The sequence below is a fragment of the Apteryx rowi genome, unplaced genomic scaffold, assembly GCF_003343035.1.
Source record: "Apteryx rowi isolate R43461 unplaced genomic scaffold, aptRow1 scaffold_104, whole genome shotgun sequence".
NCBI classification, from domain to species: domain Eukaryota; kingdom Metazoa; phylum Chordata; class Aves; order Apterygiformes; family Apterygidae; genus Apteryx; species Apteryx rowi.
In genome coordinates this window covers 101,165-120,232 of record NW_020447242.1, presented here as the reverse complement: position 1 = coordinate 120,232, position 19,068 = coordinate 101,165, and the positions used below count along the sequence as shown (strand labels likewise).

At 37.6% G+C, this 19,068-nt stretch overlaps 1 long non-coding RNA gene across 5 annotated transcripts in view; it reads left to right on the top strand.

Moving 5' to 3' along the window:
• The first annotated feature begins 8 nt into the window (after nt 1–8).
• LOC112966891 overlaps nt 9–19,068 on the top strand; it is a 120,218-nt gene continuing 101,158 nt past the window's right edge. For 2 of the 5 annotated variants that reach the window (XR_003253775.1, XR_003253774.1), the window contains exons 1-6: nt 9–124; nt 1,580–1,673; nt 6,234–6,496; nt 6,971–7,154; nt 11,994–12,246; nt 12,714–12,824. This is a non-coding gene — a long non-coding RNA (uncharacterized LOC112966891). Of the gene's footprint in view, nt 125–1,579; nt 1,674–4,853; nt 4,968–6,233; nt 6,497–6,970; nt 7,155–11,993; nt 12,247–12,713; nt 12,825–19,068 lie in introns of all 5 variants that reach the window. The other 3 variants (XR_003253778.1, XR_003253780.1, XR_003253781.1) reach the window with 3 other exon arrangements.

Genomic DNA, 19,068 nt, shown 5'->3' with positions numbered 1-19,068 from the left:
GCGGGGCGGCCCCCCCCCCTCCGGAGCGGGGTGACCGGCGGGGAAGCGGAGAGTGGTGCCCGCCCCCCAACGCCCCGGCCCCGAAAGAAAGGGCAAATAGCGCCCCACGAGGAAGCGGGAGAAGGTGGGTGTCCCGGGTCCTGCCGGAGTTTCCTCCTCCCCCGAGCTGCGGCGTCGCGGTCGAGAAGAGCGGCGCGGGCCCCAGGGCGGGAGGCAGCAGGGCGGCGCGCGGGCCTCCCCGCGCCAAGCAGACACCGCACAACGCAAGGAGAAGGGAATTCGCTCGGTGCCGCGCTGCTGCCTGCAGGGAGAACAGGTCCGGCGAGGCACCGCGGCGCGGGCGCTGCCGGGGCGGGAGCGCGGCGGCGACAGGTGCCGCGCTCGGCCGGCTGCGGAGGACGGGCTCGGCGCGGGCCGGGAGCGCTGCTCGGGGGCGGCCTGCCGGCAGGGCCGGGGCGGGCCGGGGCGCCGCGGGCTGCGACCGGGAGGGAGGAGGGGAGGGGCGGGGCCGTGGCCGCGCGACCGGCCGTTAGGGGAGGGGGCGGGGGGAGCGCGGGGAGCGGCTGTGGGTCACTTCAGTGAGTTTACTTGAATATATTAGGTTCACATCATATGTAAGTACCTCCATGATTCTCCATACATGATTCTTACATATGTAAAGTACTTCCATTGTGTGACAAACATATTACCAGGCAAAATAACATGTAGGTATCTTTTGATTTTTCCAGTATTAAAAGAGCTCACAGTAGCACGTTGACACTTGCATGTCTCTCAAGAGTTCTCAGAAGGCATCTAAACATTCAGGTTTTCAAAGCTTTGCATTACCCAAAAGTATTAAGTGAATTTCTCCTGAGGCCACTAAAACAAAACTAATACTCCCACTTTCACAGCTTTCCAGCCAACATCTTTTTATGTGCTGAAATGAAATTTCATATCTTGCCTTCTAAAGGCAAAATTTGCTTCTAGTTACACCACTAATATCAGTGGAATTATGCTGGATTTGTGCCAGCATCAATGAAAAGCAGAATCTGACTCTAGTCCTCAGTTTACAGGATTATAACACATTTATACCCTGCTGTTTTTCTGTTTAAGAAATTGCAGCTTCACTGGCAGTCGCAAACAACTTTGATTTCCACATTACCGTGTTTCAGTATTATATATGTAATTTAAAATAATCTTGTAGCTGTCTCTATGGGCTTCTATTTACTGCTGTTTACTTTCCCTCACAGATTTTCAAATAAAATGATTTTAGCACAATCTTGTTGCTTTTGAAGAAGTGATATTCCTAAATATAGAAATGCAGTGTAAATATTTATAAGATTCGCTTTACGAGGCCATCTTTTCTAAGTGCCTTGAAGGGCAACAGCATGTGTGTGGGTATGTGGGGACTAGAAGGACAGCTGTGCTATGAATTCCCTGCAAGAGAGGGTAATGAAACTGCAGCCATCCTTCATGAGATTTGTTTTAGGTAAAGAAGCTTTAAATTCGACAAGGATTCCAACACAGAGCTAGCTTTTTGTCAGATCAGCTGAATTGTTGCATCTCTGCCCCTGACACACAGTTTCTTTTCACTTTACAGGCAAAGCTGTCTGTGGCAGCTCACTTGGCATTGCAGGTAACATAAGCACACCTGCATTTCCTCTTAGCAGACTTTCCTCTGTTAAGGCCTACAGGTTGGTTTCCATTACACAAGCTTTCATGGGGCTTAATTTACATTAATATATTCAGATGAACGAACAAGAGAACCTATACTTTCTTAATACTTCTTGTGTGTTTACAAATGCATCTTTTTCTGAAAACCCTGCTATAAATGATGCTAGGATAGTTACTCATTCGTCCCTGCTTACAGCTGCTGTGGATGGTGTCAAATTAGATTATCTGAAAAATATCTTTGTGTATGACCTAGAGATAATTTGCAGGATGGCTAATCTGTGATTTAAGGTGTACAGGATTTTTTCTCTGCTGCCTATTGGGTCTGGTATCCCTTAACCTTGGTCTAATATCGAAATATCACAGCACAGATAGATTACAAATTTTCTGTTGTTAAGTATCGTATAGCCCAGTCCATAGGACCCTTTCCTCCCGTGCCTACAAACATTCAACCAGACAATTCTCAGGAGCTGTTCAGCAGTGGGGACCCTGCAGGGACCCTTCCCAATTGGTAGTTTGTATGCAGCTTTCCAGTTTTGGAGCCCAAGAGAGTTTCCTTGCAGAGTTGCATGTCATTCTGTGCCATTTGGCTTCAGAGCCCCTGCATGTTTGTGGGCACACTTAATGGTATAGATATAGCCATAGATTACTGTCACTTTATTAATAGTGACAGGTGCTTGAAGTCCTTCATAGATGCAGTTCTGACTGCAAAGGATCCAAAGTCATATCCTGCAGTGTAATGCTGGGTGAATTCCAGTGGCATGGAGGACCTCCTTTGAACTACATTACCTATTCAGAGACCCTGGTTTATATAGGCTACTTTTACAGTATGCGTCACTCATATGCATTTGGGACTAATATGAAGTGTACCACAAGAATGGTGACATGTTCCAAGGGACTGAATACATGATTAAGAACTCATGAGTTTTCAGGCTGGATTTGTCCCTGATTTGCATGGCCTTGGGCAAGTCTTTTGTACAAGGTTGCATTTTCTCCATCAGTAAAGTAAGAGCAAGCTATTTCACAGATGTGTCACAGGATTAATTAGTTTTTTTACAACATTTTGAAACTGTTTAGCATTAATGCTTATTAGTATGAAAAACCACATGAAGTGAACAACCCAATATTTCAGTCACATTATTTATAAAGAAGATGTTACCTGGATGATGGTATAAACACCATATAAACTTCACCTTTACTCCTTATTTCAGAAGCATTCTGCTTCTGTCCTCTACCTGAGCATAGATTGTTTCCACTTTTCCGAAGGTGTTATCCACTTTCAGAAATAAATAGCAACAGGAGGATTTTCAGTCTTTCTGTTGCAGGATGGAATGACAAGAAAATAGGCTTACCATCACATGGAACCCAGAACACTCCAACTATTCGAGCTCTTCCCCTCATTGTACTCCCACAGCTATATAACATACAGTTACAAAATCAGTGCTAATTCTTCCTACCTAGGTAGCTGCTGTAACTCCATCGGAGGCCAAATGTGTTGCTGGGGAGGTGGAAAGCAGGGCAGAATCAGGGCAAGAACTTGAATACTGATATTTTTATTTCCTGTAACTCTTTACATCTCGCATGTTTATATTTTCTTTTCTTTCTTATTGGATAAATCTGACTTCATTCCCAGAACAGTTATCATAAGGTAATCACTGAACAGCCATAAATGCTGTCTACATATTTAATTTTAGGTCTGTGCTGTCGATTCTTCTGTTTTCATGGTACAGATTAGGAACTTTTGTTTGCATTGAATGTTTTGTTTGTATTGAATCTCTGAATGGATGGTTAATGGTGATCCTGTTTTTAAATTCCTTTGTTTTACAAGCTCAACAGTTTTCAAGTGGTATTTCTGTTAAATGACTTGCAAATTATTACTAGTTTTCAAGAACATCTTTGTCACATGAGGAATGATCTCTCTCAAACTCCAAACTCTTCCATAACCCTTTGTCACTACTAATTTTTTCACCTATAGTATGATGTCCTCTCAAATAAGTGTTTAAATACAAACTGGAGTTCAGGTGAATTAAACCCAAATAAAAAATTGTAATCCTCATTGTAATAGAAATAGTATCCTATCTTTAGAGTCATAATATATGTATTTAGAGACATTCCGATTCATAAAGAGAATACTACTTGGTCAGTACCTTTATTCTTGTCTTTTATCCAAAATGCAAAAATATTTTTATATGTATATATATGTATATATATGAAATAATGAACTAATTAATAAGGATTGTCATTGAGGTAATTATTGGGATGTGATACCTTTCTTTTCAGTTTCTTTTGTCTGTCTTGCAAAATGGCTTAGAAAGCTTTTCTATAGTTGTCTCTCATTTTTTACTTTCTCTTTTTAATTGTAGAACAGTACCATTATACAGAGGCATAGATTTTCCCTTGTCTGACTTTGCTTCAGGCTGCATCTGGAAAAAAAATCTTTTTCTTTTCCTCTGACTTTGCATATTTCATGGTTTTGCTGGTGTAAATTAAAAGTGTGGTACTTTCCTTCTTTTTTTTTTTTTTAAGCCCTCTGTGCACATAGCAAATCTTTTTTTCTCTTGGGAACAAACCGATATTACAGTTTGATGCTCAGCCTTGGCACAACATGTCTTTGAGTCTGAAACCTTATGTTAGTTAGAACATTGAGGCTCAAAATCCGTCCTTCCCAGCAAATCCTGTTACTCACTGATCTGAGTGTGGCCATACTTTTATCCCCTCTATCCCAGTCTTGAACATTGGTGAATTTTTTCTTCCCTTCTTATTTGTACGTCTTGGCAGATTTGCTCTAACCTGTTTGTGCCACCGTTGTCTTGAGAATTGGCTTTGGAAAGCATAAAATTTCTGTGGCATACAGTTTAAATGTTGTAAAGAGCTTACTGGTTTAAACAGAGTAATTATTTTACTGTTTTCTTTTTTAAATTCATTTCTTTCATTTGAGTGTAATACACTTGTGTCACTGTGTATGTTCTTACCCTTAATTATTTCCACATTACCACTGAATTTTTAAAATACTGGGTATTTGTAATGTATTTTTCAGTTGTTACATTTCTAGTTTTAGACCATTTTCTGTCTCCTGAGATCTAGAATGGTTGTTTTTGACATGTCTATGGAAACATACGATATTCATCTGAATGAATGTTCATCTTGGATGATATAAAATATAGTATATCAGGAAATGAATTATTCAAAAACATCTTTTTAAGCAAGAACAGCAACATTCAGTAGCAGTCTGTTTGGAGGCACTGCACAGTCTCATGGCCACATGTTGGCCCTTGCTAACAGAGTCAGATGCTTTGCTTGCTGCTGCTCTTTGCCTGGTAAGTCTGTATCTGAGTTTTTGTTCTTTCAGACCTTCTAAAAATACAGCTATGGCAACAAAGCAGACTATTTTTTTCCCCTGAATCCTAACTAAGAGCTGTGAAAGTTTATCTGTAAAGGCTAATACCAGTAAGAGTAAACATAGCATAAGAGAGTACAAAAATGAAGTTGGTGTACAATAAAAACAATGAAGTTGTGTATCAGATTGCATCAGATTTTCCTGTGGCCAAATACTTTGCTATAATTTCTATATGTGTCTGAGAAAATACGTATTCATTGATGGCCATGCAATAGCTTTTTACCACTTTGCAGAATTTTGCCTTTTAGAACAGCCACTGCGGTTAGACTCTTAGACCCATTGTACATGCTAGGTTTAGACTGATGTTCTAGCACTTCACATGAACCTCCTGCAGTAGGTGTTTTAAAAATAGACATAGATAATGAAAACTTCACTGGTTCTCGTATTTAGAGCTGGGGAGGTATTTAGAGCTGGGGAGGTGGAAAGGAGTGTGCTGTAATTTGTTACTCCTTGATAACTGTCACCTTGTATCTGGCAAAATATATTGACAAAAGCAGTACAGTTGAGAGATCAAGCTTATTAGTTCAGACATAGCACTGTCAAATGCAGCTGCACTGCCCAAAACCTGTGCTGCTTTTTCCTCAAAGTACTGTGCTGTGCCGTGCCGTGTGGTCTACAGGCTTGGGTCAGTACTAACTTGAAGATGTCAGTATTATGTTTAAATTAACCGGCAGATCTAAAAATTCATGAACTAGTCTAGAGACTGTCAGCCTTAATTCATAGTTCTTTAATTTCCATTCTATATTATTGCATATATTTAAATATGAGAGAGACCTGTCTATTTATACTTGTCTATATTTATAATTTATTTCTTGAAATATGCACATAAAGCCAGTATGGATTCTCTCCTGAGCCTATATGTATTGAGAGACTTCATTTATAGACCTTTTAAACAGTTGTATTATTTTTTTAAGCAACATTAAAAAATCCTCTTTTTCAGAAGCTGATTTGGGATTTATTTACCTATTTTCCATAATAAAAGACAAAAAATGATTTATAAAGGACAAACATTTTTCCTTTGTGAATTTGACGGTATTTCACTCGTAATAATTTTCTTTGCTTAGTTAATTATAGGCCACTTCCATAAAGGTTCTCATTAATGAATGGCCTTAGGTTTGTGCTCCATGTCTCTGACTTTGTTGATGGACAAAAATTTACAGAGATGAACATTTTTGTATTTTTGCAGCTGTTTAGGTATCCTTTGGATGTTTGTAGAGATGCTTTTATGGGAGCTGGAGAAAGGAGAAAAGTTTGATAAGAATGAACAAACAGGAAAATGTGAATATGCTCATACTACCTACAGAACTTCCTCTGAGACCCATTATGTAATCTGTGTGGGATGATCCCAGCCTTTGCTTGGAAGACTGTCTTTCAGTTCAGACTGGGGCAATTTTTCATGCTACCCTGACACTGTTAAACAAACAGCTAATCACACTGTTGAGATTATAGGTATATATCATTTACATTCATTTCAATAGCCTGATTTCTCACTTGGTAGTTATTAGTTGCAATGACTTAATATAATCCTCCCAAGTATATCTTGTATTTAAATAAAGGATATTTCTGTCATACCTAACAGGTGTCCACATAAATTAAATTATATACATGTCCTCTAAAAATCAACAAAATAACTCTAATATGAATATTATTTAGCAGGCTCATACTCTGCATTAACTGTAGAAATTGATATTCTTGTTTCATAGAACAATTTGAGTGTAAAATCCAAATAGGATATCTATTTCTAGGTATAGCTGTAATATAAATAACAAAAACCTATATATTGGTCTTTTCAAAGAGTATTTGTTTAGTAGAGCTGATAAAATAATAACAGTGGAAATTATTTATTTTTTAATTTTGGAATTTCACTTTAGTTTCCAGTTACCAAAAAACTGTAATCAGCTCTTTTGACCTGACATTTTTCAGTGAAAGTCTTCATCAACAGTGTCACTGAAGGTGAAAAACCAGGAAAGGAAATACAGTCATGAATTTGGACATAACGTAGCTAGATCTAATCTCATGGACATCAAATCTGCCTAGAGCTTTCCAGTAGTTTTTGAAGATGACTGCTCATACGGTGTCAAAAAAATTGTGTATACACCTACTGAAGGTAAGAAACCAGTATCTGCATGTCAGGCATATACAATATATTTGCAAAATTGGTAACTGTGTCTAAGTTCTTATTTACACGTTTAAATTATCCATTCAGTTTATGAAGATTCCTATTTCCATATGGGTATGTATATAGTCTGTGAAACAAGTTCCTTCAAGTATTACACTGGGAGCTTCGGTGTCCTGTTCTTCTACCTACAAGGTAGTTCCTATGTGTCCTCCATCCTAGGATAAGTTTTTCAGTTAATAGATGTTTTAAATTACAAAGATGAAACAAAATGTTAAAATCCAGTGTGCTAAACCCCATTTTTAGCTATTTTTGTTACAGGATTAAGACACTATGTATTAATCTAGCTGCGGAAATTATTAGGTGAAATTCTATGGCCTATACTGTATATTTGCCCAGACTCATACCTTTTAAGACCTTTTATAATCTGTTACTCTGAATGTACTGCTCAAATTCTCTGTTTATTAATGCTTCAATTATTATTCTGTTTCCTGCTTATGATAATATTTGCTTGTATGTAAGAAATTATTTTAAGCCAGTTGCATTTCCTTGACTGGCTTTGAAATCAGTTCCACAGTTCTAAACTAAAGACTAGGCACGTGACTAGACTGTAGGTTTAGTGTGTGGTATAACTCATTCCAGAGTAAACTAAATATAATGACCCAGCTGTTACTCTGCTGGATTTTAACCAATTGTGGATCAAACGCTAAGAGGTATTAAACAGGAGATCACTAGGTGTCATCCCACTATTCTCTTTGAGTTTAAATGAGAGATATCTGAAGAACTAATGGCAGGGGTGAAATCACTGCTGAACCTGATTACTTTAAAAGGAGCAGAAGTCTGCTATATATGCTTCAATGCAACGTTCTTCATGGTTGGGAAGATGGGATATTCAAATAGCATCTGATGTATGGCATCTGCTAAATGCAGACAATTATTTTAGCAGCAGCTAACAATTAGTTATAAATAAAGTTARTTACACTTGACATTTAAATTGTAACTTCCAGGCACAATTTATATTTAATCTAAGATTTTGCCAAGATATGCTGGTATATAGTTTATTTGCTGCTTTCAGCTTCCATAAATGTCCTTGCAACTTTCAGTGACATAGTGCAATTTGCAGTGATATTAATTTCCTTATAATCGGTGATTACACATGGATTTTGATACTGTATATGTGTTTGTATACGTATGTATAATTGTGAAATGTGCAACTATTTAGAGAAATATTTTCATTGCAGAGTATATAACAGGAATACACAAAGCTACAGCCTCTATTCTGAAAATTTTTCCATACAAAGAGCAGCACCTGCATAGAATTTGTTGCAGGAGCAGGGTCTAGTCAGTGGTAGCACAGCAGATGGAAAATAGAGGAGGTTAAGTACTAAAACCCTTTTATTCCAGCTAATGAGAAGTTTCATTGTACCAAGTTAGAATGAATTTGTACACCAAGGATCAAATCTTTCTGCGTGGATAACAGTGAGTGAAGAGGACAGTGGATTCTCTGTTAAACATTTTTTTTTTGTCTGCTTTTTCTAAAGTGCATGCTGTCATTCAATTGGAAATTAAGTTAGGGTAGTTTTGTGGCTCATGTCACACAGGGCTTAGATTAGATGATTGTGATAGTCTTTTGTGGCTCTGCAAATTTAGGAAAATTTGCAGGGGTGTGGTTCACATGGTGGAAGAGGCTTCTAGAGTCTCCTTCTTTACATACACAAGCAATAAGCACATCCACAGTCCCTCCATCTAGAGTATAGAGGCTACATGATGAAATGTGCTACTTTATGTAACACTAAGAAAACATTTTAATAGTAACACAAAAAGAAGCGGAAGCAGATGATGTAGATATAGTCCAGTTGGTATTTTGAGAGGCTTTGCTTTCTGAGAAAAGGAGCTTGCATCTGAAAGAGTATTATGAGCTAAAGGTAACTCTGCATTTGGTGGTTAGAGGAGAGTCAATGAAGCTCTCAGTGGACTTTCAGTATCTCTCTGATACTGAAGGTTAGAGACCAGAGGTTTTCCTCTGGGGCTGGTGAGACAAGCTCTAACCATTTTGAACAGAGATGCAGTAAATCAGAAGCTATTTTCTCTCTAGGGATAAAAGGACCTGGCTTGTGGCTAAATTCATGCAGTATGATAGTCAGCGATTCCAAAGTGAATAAAGTCAGGTTGGCAAGTTTCAGACAAGGCTTAAGTGTCGCTTTTTATTGGAATTGGAGCTGGCAGTGAGGATGGGTCTTCACTGGTGCATACCTATCTAGACTTTTGAGCCTACTGCTGCTGCATTTAAAATGCATAGAACTGGTGAGAGATTAGGTCATGTCAGGTCTGCACAAGAAAATAGAGTTGTCCCTTCTCCCTAACAAAGGGTGCTTCTTAACATTCATGCTTACTAGTTTTTGCTTCTGAGTAGGGGGACTGTGCACTGTCACATTGCTTCCTACTATCACCTCCTACCCTTAATTGTCTTGCATAACAATTTCATGCCTCAGGTTAAAGCAGATGCTAATTTAAAAAGTTATGGGCTTGTGTACATGAGCGGTTTACACCAGTGCACATGATAACGTTCCAGACTACAACTGAAGTTTAACTTACTTTGCTGTAACTGGAAATTCCTGTGGAGAATTTATTCTTGTGGGAACGAAGAGTAAATTGCATGTAGTTTGCAAAACATAAGTTTGTTTGGTTGCAGCTGTGTTCCAAATTTTCTAGCAATTCTCCATTTGCCTTCCTGTTCTGCTTTCTCACCCTTCCAACCACTTTACAGTCCTAACCAGCCAATCTACTTATTGGTATGACCTCTAGAGGATAGAGCACATGGACGTCACCAATGCCTGACATGAGCTTCTTGTTTGAATGCTAGGGGTTGGCCACATTTTGCCTTTATCTGACACTTCTGATATCAGCATAGCTAGCAAACATATTACTTTAGCTAGACCTGTGCCATACTTCTTCACCTGAGCTAAGATCATGGGTCTTAGCAGAGCCTAGGAAGAAGGGGAAACAAATCCTAGCCATCAGATAAAGAAAATATGGCATATTTGAGAACAGTACCTTGGCAGCAGAGAAGCAAGGTCTCAGTTGGGTTACTGTGCAGTGCCATAGCAAAAGTAAGGTGCCTGCAAGAGAGTTAAAAACAACCAAGCAGTTCAATAAGCAGCAATTTCTTTGGAATTTGTGTCATACTTTCCTATGCATCCTTACCTCCTGCATCTTCCCACATTATCAACACCTCTTACGTAAGTACTGCCTGAGAAAGAGACAGCATAAGATACAGTTGTTTCTGAGCTATGGGAGGACTATTTGGTTGAAAGCCACATGCARACTAGTGGCAGACCAAAGAGCTCACCCTGAGGCCTTTCTCTCTGGGGGGCATAAGTTGTTTAGGGGAGTCTTTACACCTTACCCTAATTTTCCTAAAACTTAAAGGAAATTAATTACTTCTGAGCCCTGGTAGAGATTGGGTCAACAGGTGGCAAACGGCTTCAAAGGTTATTGGAGGAGACAGACATTTACACACATACACACGTGCACGCACAGGCACAGAACATAATCACATAAATCTCATTTTCTTAGAAAGCAAGGCTAAAAAAAGACTAGCATAGCAAAGTGTTTATTAAGTGCCATAAATACTGTGGTTCATGTATGGTGCGTGCATGTTTTTAATCATTTATGAAATCAGTTAATTGCTTTAACTTATAAGAAAAAAATCTTGTCAATCAGTAAAATCTTAGCAAGGTACATTTTTATTAACATAACATTTAGAAAGGCTGTTTTTATTAACAGGAACTCCATCTGTGTTTCTTCAGTGTACTAAAAAAAATTGCAGCAGTATGAAAACTTCGTATTGGTGACACATTACCTGGAGAAACTTACAAGTTACCAATGTTATCAGTTCCTAAGGTGCTAAAACTCATTGGAAAACAGCAATAATGGTACCACAAACTTTAAGGCTGCCACAAGATGCATGAAATTATATATTTTAGATGCAGAAAGAATTCTATTAGAGCTGTAGGAACTGCTTACCTCGATCTCCCTTTCCTAAATACGTGGCTATGCCTTCCAGCAATCCAGAAAGTCAGTATTCTGTTGAGTGATAGTAATGCACACTATTGGCAAAGACAGACCCAGTCCTAGAAGGAGAAGTTCCTCAGCTGTTTCATAAAAAGCAGTAGCACATTGGTCAGTGCCAACAAATGGAGAAAAAGGGTGATGGAAACTATAATCCTCTTAATCCCAGTTTTCAATCTTTGCTTATATTTCTTGCCATATCTCCCTTAGTCTTCATGGAGAGATACTTTTTTCTTTTGCTGTTTCACTGCATGGCTAAGTATAAAATCCTTCAATATTAAGAATTCTGTAAGTGGTGAATTAGACCAGCCTCAAAAGGAAAATTAATTTTAATTCTATGCCATATCCTAATTTTTTTTTAATTCAAATAGAGCCCCCATGACCTATGACAGCCTTGTGTTTTTCTATTTTGAAATGACAAACAGCACATCTGTAATCAATTGTGTCCTATATTGCAAACAATCAGGCAGTCACCTGCTAATGATAATCTCTCTGAGGTAGGGAGATTCCACAGCACAGTTTTAAAGCATATGGGAAGAGAGGTAGAAAGGACTGCATGTCCAGACCCCTCTCCCCCCGCCCCCCCCCCCCCCAAAAAAAGAGGGGGGGTGTTCTGTAGAAGATGGAAATTATTGTAGGATTTTTTTAAGTCTTTATTGCTATGGAAATATGGTATTGTAGATTACCACTTTAGTGGCTGGATCCTGGAAAGCACTGATGTTAACCATTTTTCAATATCTTATTTTGCTTTGAAAAAAGCAACAGCATAAGAGGAAATGCTAATAGAATTAGTGAAAAACTTTAAGAATGTAGGAAGGTGGCTCACCAATTCAATGGATTTCTGAAGTAAGAGACGGAAGAGAGCTAAAGGGGAAAGGAAAGGACAAAAAGACCATGAAGGAAAACACTGCAGTAGTCGCAATGCTGGCAGAGAAATGACTTACAGCAGCAAAATGGAGCCTGGCAGCCAAGAAGACCAGACATGGAGGCAGTTGATGGAGATGCTGAGCAGGTAAATACTATTCTTGGAGCATATGGTCCATCTGGTCACCTTCCACCATTTCCTTGCTTCAATCCTGCTACAGTCACAACAGCCTACTTTTTCAAGGCTAGAGCAGTTACATATATATGTGCATGCTAACTGTAACAAAAAACTTCATAGAAAGCAAATGTTSTAAATGCCCATTGTGGTGTAACTCTGTGCATATATGAAACATCATGCTCATTTTTCAAAGTAGGTATTCAGACATATTTCTGGCAAGCTAAGAAAGCTGTATAAAGCATTTTATCAGCTCTGCAGAATTTTCTCCTTTGCTTTTCAGATGTCATGCAGGAGTTAGCATGCACTTATAATTCAAGGCAGGTATTCCTTGCTACCTCAGGCCTCCTGATTACAGTCACCATTTACCCTTCAGTTTCCCAAGAGCATACTCCTCTATCATCCTGCATCAACTTTTGTGACGGTTAATTCTTTTCTAGTCTGATGAAAGGTTTCATCAGCTGCACTGCTAGAGGCTAGAGGCCAAGTCTCCTGGAATAGAAGAGGGATGCTAATGCTGTTCATTTCCAAAGCATAACTTTCTCTAACAAGTAAGTATTTTTCCATTTGAAAGAATAGCTGAGAATTTATGAAAATTCCAGAATCATGGTTTTTTTAGGCTGACTTGCAATAATGCTAGTAAGTCTTATTATAGTGATAACACAGGCTCTAGAAGGTGTTGAAGCAATACACCTTAGTTCCTGTGAACTCTAAGGCGTTGTATATGTTACAAATAAATAGAGTGTGGATTTTATTAATTGCATGAATGCAATTGGAGGACTCTTTATTTGAAGATTCCTATTGACAAGTTAAGAAGTTGTTAAAAGCCTTACAACAGCTTTACTAGCTGCCTATGACTCTACTGCAGCAGTCCCAGAAGTAGATCTGTCCATGTGAAATTGGTTAGCACCTCTTAGCAGCAGCAATCAGGGACAAAGCACTAGTGTGTGATGGTAGTTTTGAATCAATGAGGCACTTGCGTTGGCTTGTTGTCTCATCATATCTGGGTTAAACTTTATGCAGATCTGCAAGAAACACTTTCTATAATGTTTTGGGAATTGGATGTGCAGTTATAGAACAAAGTGATCATTGCCAAGATTCTGCTAGATATTCCCCCATATGCTGTAGAACCAACCATTATGAGATACCCACTCATGACATTTATGTGTACTTCAGAGGAAATTCCCTCCATGTGGTAGCTATGACTCTTTATAAACACCAGCTGTTTGCTTGGACTGGGCTGACTAGGATTAAATGCTTCTATAGAAGAATCATATTTTTAAATACCCCCCAAGCATAGGCAGACCATCAGTTGAAGAAACAATGAACAGAAATCCTAGAAAGACTTTTGGTTCAAATTATAATGACATATCTGGCCTATCTGTAGTCTCTATCTAATTATCAGATTAAAAAATAGATGATCAGAGTAATTTCACTCGGCCTGTAATGCACTGGATAGAGTTTTAAGATTTCTTCCCCCTACAGTGTCTGGTACAATGCTGAATATGTAGGCAGAATTCACCCAGTTATTTAAAAATCAGTGCAACACTTCAAGTTTACACAAAATGCATTCAGTAAAGCTCTTTCTGGGTATGAAGGAATAGCTTCAAATAACGCACACAGTACCAGCTTAAACATCTCTAAGTACTTTGAAGCACGCATACAGAAAACAGTCTCTTCTCATGCCACTTGTAATTCCACATAACTCCTGCAAGAACAGGAAAAACAGTCACTGACTAAGGATGCTGAAAAAGAGCTATCATGCATTCTTAGAGTTATCTTTATTATAGAAGGATCATTTGGTCCCTCTAATTTAGAATTTGTTGTGTAAATGAGTTAATGATCAAAAATAAGATGATTCTTATTCTATGCATAGTATTTCTCAGATGTTAATACACAGCAAACTGGAATTTAAGACATTTAAATATAAAGTAATACAAAATTAACAGTAGCGTAATCACTTATAAAAGTTATTTGGAATTCTCAAATTTTAGTTTTATTTTTTTAAATACTGCTTACTTTTTTCACTGATAGAACCAATAGCTTATTTACACAGAGACAAAACAGTGAAGAGTATGCAATAGCACCCTATCCAATTCTGTCAGTTTTGAATGTCATCACATTTCACATATATACCTTTCAGTATCAAAAGATAAGACTCATGGTAATATGGCTAAGAGACTCATAGAGGATAATACCAAATCTGCTACAAGAAAATAGCTCATACAAATCGTATACTTGATGTGGAATTTGCCTGTAGAAGTTTCCTTTTAAACAAGTTTCTACACTGCCTGAAGTAGGTTAAGAAAATTGCATAATGAAAGTGCTTAGACAGTCTTTTTAGAATATCTTTCTAGTTTAGAATCTATTTCTAGAATGTATATTTCACTCCACTTGTAGAAATGGAAGGTTAAGATGACTATGTATCCCTCCTTAGATTTTTAGAGGCTAGACATCTGAAGGTAGGTCCTTAACACCTATTTAAACAAAATGATAAGGAACAAAGTCTGATTTCAGTGTTCCAGTACATACCAATTTAATTTAAAGAGTCATTTCAATGGAACATCAGAATTAAGCAAAACTGTCAATACTGAACCATTCAGAAAGGTTTCAGGAGCACTTTCATGTATTTATACTCTCTAACCTAGGATAGATACTGACTCATACTGGATTTGACTGCAGAAGATTCAGATTCTTTTGGAAAGAAATGTGTGTATTCATTTGAAGCAATTGCTCTTGTTTTGATTTTTCTATTGCATAGCAGCATATAATATGTTAAAATGCTTAATGAAATATTTTGTTGGAATGAAATGTTTTGATCAGTCCCAGACTCGTTCTTGAATTTTTTTTTCCCTAGCGAATTAGAAAAGCCAAATTTTCATTATGATTCAAAATGAAGCAAAATGTCAAAACTTCTATATATTTTTAGGAAATAGGTATTATAGTCCCACTCTGTAATAAGCTGGTCACAAAAATGTATATTCAAATGAGGTATAATTTACGCATAGTATCCACTATATGTTTTGCTGTCTGCTACAGTGAATTCCACGTATAATTTGTCTCAGTTACAGTGAATGTATGTCACCCAATTGTTCACATCCTCTGCATATATAATTGTATAGGTGATTTTTTTAGAGAGGATGATCAGTGTGTGTCTCATTCAAAGAATACAAGCTATGTGGCAGCATGCCATGAATATTTCTGCATGGATGTCAAATTGCCTTAAATTTACATAGAAACAAAAGTATAGAGGATTGTGAGAAGAGTGAGGTTGTGAGGAACAGCCTGGAATACTTTCTTAAACAACAACAAAAAAATACAAATGCTCAGTGTTAGCTACTGTATCAGAGTCTTTCCTTCTAAAAATTAGATTCTGCGTGAGCAGGCACCTATATGTGTATAGTGTCCATAACTGAGGTATTAGCATATCATATATCCACTATGATTTAAACATTTTGCAAGGAATGACTTAGAATATACTGAAGGATGAGGGAATACCTTGTCTTTATTTGTAGACTTTTACATTTTCTTTATTATCTGACAGTCTGGACACCTTATGTGATCTAATTAATCTGACAATGTTCTTGGAACATAAGGAAGAACTGTCTAGATTTAATCAAACACTTGATGACTGGGATGTCCTGTACTGCTTGAGTGTTTCTCCCTGCTGTTGGAGTTCTTCCATTTGCCACCAGAGGAGACTTCTGCTTATTAAGACACAGAGGATATGTTGCCCTCTGCTCCAAAGGAGCATCAAGAAAAGCCAGTGAAGCCTATGCATGTTTGCACTCATTTTGCACTCCTCTGTTTTGTCCTAACACTACTAACTGTTCTACCCTGATACTATATCCTTCATTTACTGAATAGAGGTGTATCTGAACTACAAAAAACCCCAAAGGGCTTGTCCTAAAATTTGTTGGTCTGGGTGGGTAATTCATTCAACAAGAAGTGCAGAGCTTAACTTATGTGGAAACGCTCAAATCCTGTGCACCGAAACAGGATACTAATGTCTACCCAAATGTACATTTAAGGACATGTTGGATCCCATAAAATCAATATGAGTGAGAAGACTTGAATAATAACGCTTTTAGATATATCAGAAGAGGAAAGAAACCCAAGGGTCCTGGAGTTTCTCAGAAATTGCTTTGAAAAATACTCAACTCCTTTTAAGGCTTACTATCCAGTTCAGAAGAATGGAATTAAGCACCCATTCATTAGATATTTTACATAATGATGCCAGGAATGCTAAAAGTAACCTACAAAAATAAAGTATTCAGCATCCTGGATTTCCAGGTTAGCTGAGAGAGAACTGGACAGAATAAGCAATGAGTACGTTTTAAACACAGAGGAGGAGAAACTACATAAAAAAGAGAAAACTGAGAAGGAGACCACATAAACTGCTTTTAATCTGCATACTTCTAGTAGCACAAAAAAATGGATTTTATAGTTTTTTGCCTAAGTAACTTTAAAATAACTTTCTGGTTTTGGCATTTAAAAAATTAACCGGTTTTATAAAAAAAAAAATCAAGTTTAATCAGTACAGAAAGTGGGAACACTTTTTAATGACTTATTCTTGTTGCTGAAATTACTTAATATACATTAAAACAGACATCTGAAATGTATGTTTAAACATGCTCTCTCAAGGAAATCTGGCTACACCAACGCAAGGAGGAGGAGCTTTCTGTGTCTGTCTCTCCCTTTAGATCTTGCCTGTACTATGGATAGCTGTCAATATAGCTCCCTCTTTCTTGGCTGTAGAGTATTTGAAATTTTAGTACAAATGAAACTTTAGTGAGGAAACTAGCTCCCATGCGAAGTAGAGATGCTATATAGAGACAGCTGAGTTAGCTCTGAACAATCTGTTTATGTCTGTGTGGTACAGCTCATCGCTGTGTGAAGATGCAAGCTCAAATCCTGGTAGCCACTTAGCTTAAATGGAACATCATGCTCATATAACTATATTGCTTTTGATTTAAGGGCTACCTCACTGACTGCATTTCCTTGTGTAGCCATACATTTATTGTCAAGACAATGGGGATTTCTGTGAACTCTGATTTAGAAAAGGACTTTAATGTGTGTGTAACTTTAATTGAGGGAGTACTTGTGCATAATGCTATGTCTCAAAGTCTTTTGTTGCTGGGGAAAGCAGCATCCATAATCTTGGAGAATCAGACTCTAAGATATAAATAAATAAAGCAAGTGCACTTGCCACAAATAGTTACAATATTTTGAAGTAGAATACATTATTATTTATTAAAAAAGGAATTCTTTATGATACTGCTCAAAATTCCAATCCAGAAGAATCCTTCCTATGTCCAAGTATGTATATAGGTATAGAACAGACGAGGCACAGGAAACTTGATAGGTTGACTGATACTGAAAAATGTTAGAGGCCTATATAATGGTATTTGTTTTAAGATTTTTTTTTGTCTATTGACGTTTTGATATTTGTCTGACAGAACATTATCCCACAAGGTCCATCTATAGATTTAGAGGAATCTGTCATTGAAGTTAGTGTATTAGCTCATCCATTTATTTGGGAATCCTCTTAAATCAGCCTTATAATTCTCAGTAAAAGCTCCATGTCTTGGTAATGTTATATGTAGCCTTCATTTATCAACTATTATACCACTGAACAAAAGCGTTATTTTTCATTGAAAGCCTCACTAATTTTTTTTATTTGTCTTTCATCAGAATGCCGCTGTGCCCTAACTGATGAGATAATTTGCGGTCTCTGTATTCATGGCACGCTAAAAGGTTTTTTTTTTTTTTTTTTCTCCCCCTGTCTCATGTTGTTCACATTGTTCATTATTTTTGATAGTTGGTCCTTTAAAAGCGTGTACTATAGAAAAGGGAAAGGTACATTCATACACATCCTTCTTAAAAAAACACTTCTATTGTTAATCAAACAAGATGGTGATTTTTCTTTCCACTCTTTGTGTTTAATGAGTTTGGTTTGGCCTATCTTTTTGCCCTTGAAAGTAAAGGGAGGGGAAAAAAGTGTCCCCTCTTCCCTCCTTCAGCTCTTTATGATGCAGATAACTTTTTTTTTTCCTAAGCATGTGTTTTAACCTTGAGTTTTACTTTACAATACAAGATTGAAATATTAGTTCCCTCACAAGAGAGGAAATCTAGCCATTCAGAGAGTAAAACGTGCCTAGCTTTTAACCACAGCAAGACAAGACCTAATACTTCTAGTGGAAAATGAAGAAAACCTCCTTCTCTAGCCATTTTGGGAGGTGAAGCCCAAAGGGAAGACTCACAAGAAGATGAAAAGCAAACCACCATAACAGCATTTCAAAAGGTTATGTTTCTTCTGTTTACAAGACCAAGTCTACAAGTTCTTGCGTTCTACACTGTACATGCATAATTGTTCACTGAAAATGTTTCCTTGTTCCAAATTTTACTAGCAGATTTTACAAGATGGAGCAAAATGCTCCAATGTGATTTTAATCAGTGTGCTTTCTTTATTAGTTATCTATGATATATATTTTACATTTCATTTTTTTATATATATGTAATGTGCGCACGCGTGCACACACAAAATGTGGTATTGCAAGATATGGCAGAAGAAATGTCCTGAGTGATAAGGTGAGTGATAGCTTCTAAGTATTGATGCATGTGTAGATTACTGTGTAGTCTCTGTATTACATAGTCCTGTGAGATAAGAGAAAACTGAGAAATCTTGGGTCTCTTTTTCAAATAATTCTTTCCTTCTCTGTATGTTCCACACTGCATGTGGGAGGACCCATGAGCTAATCAAACAGGGATTCCTATACTTGCAGACATCAGAAT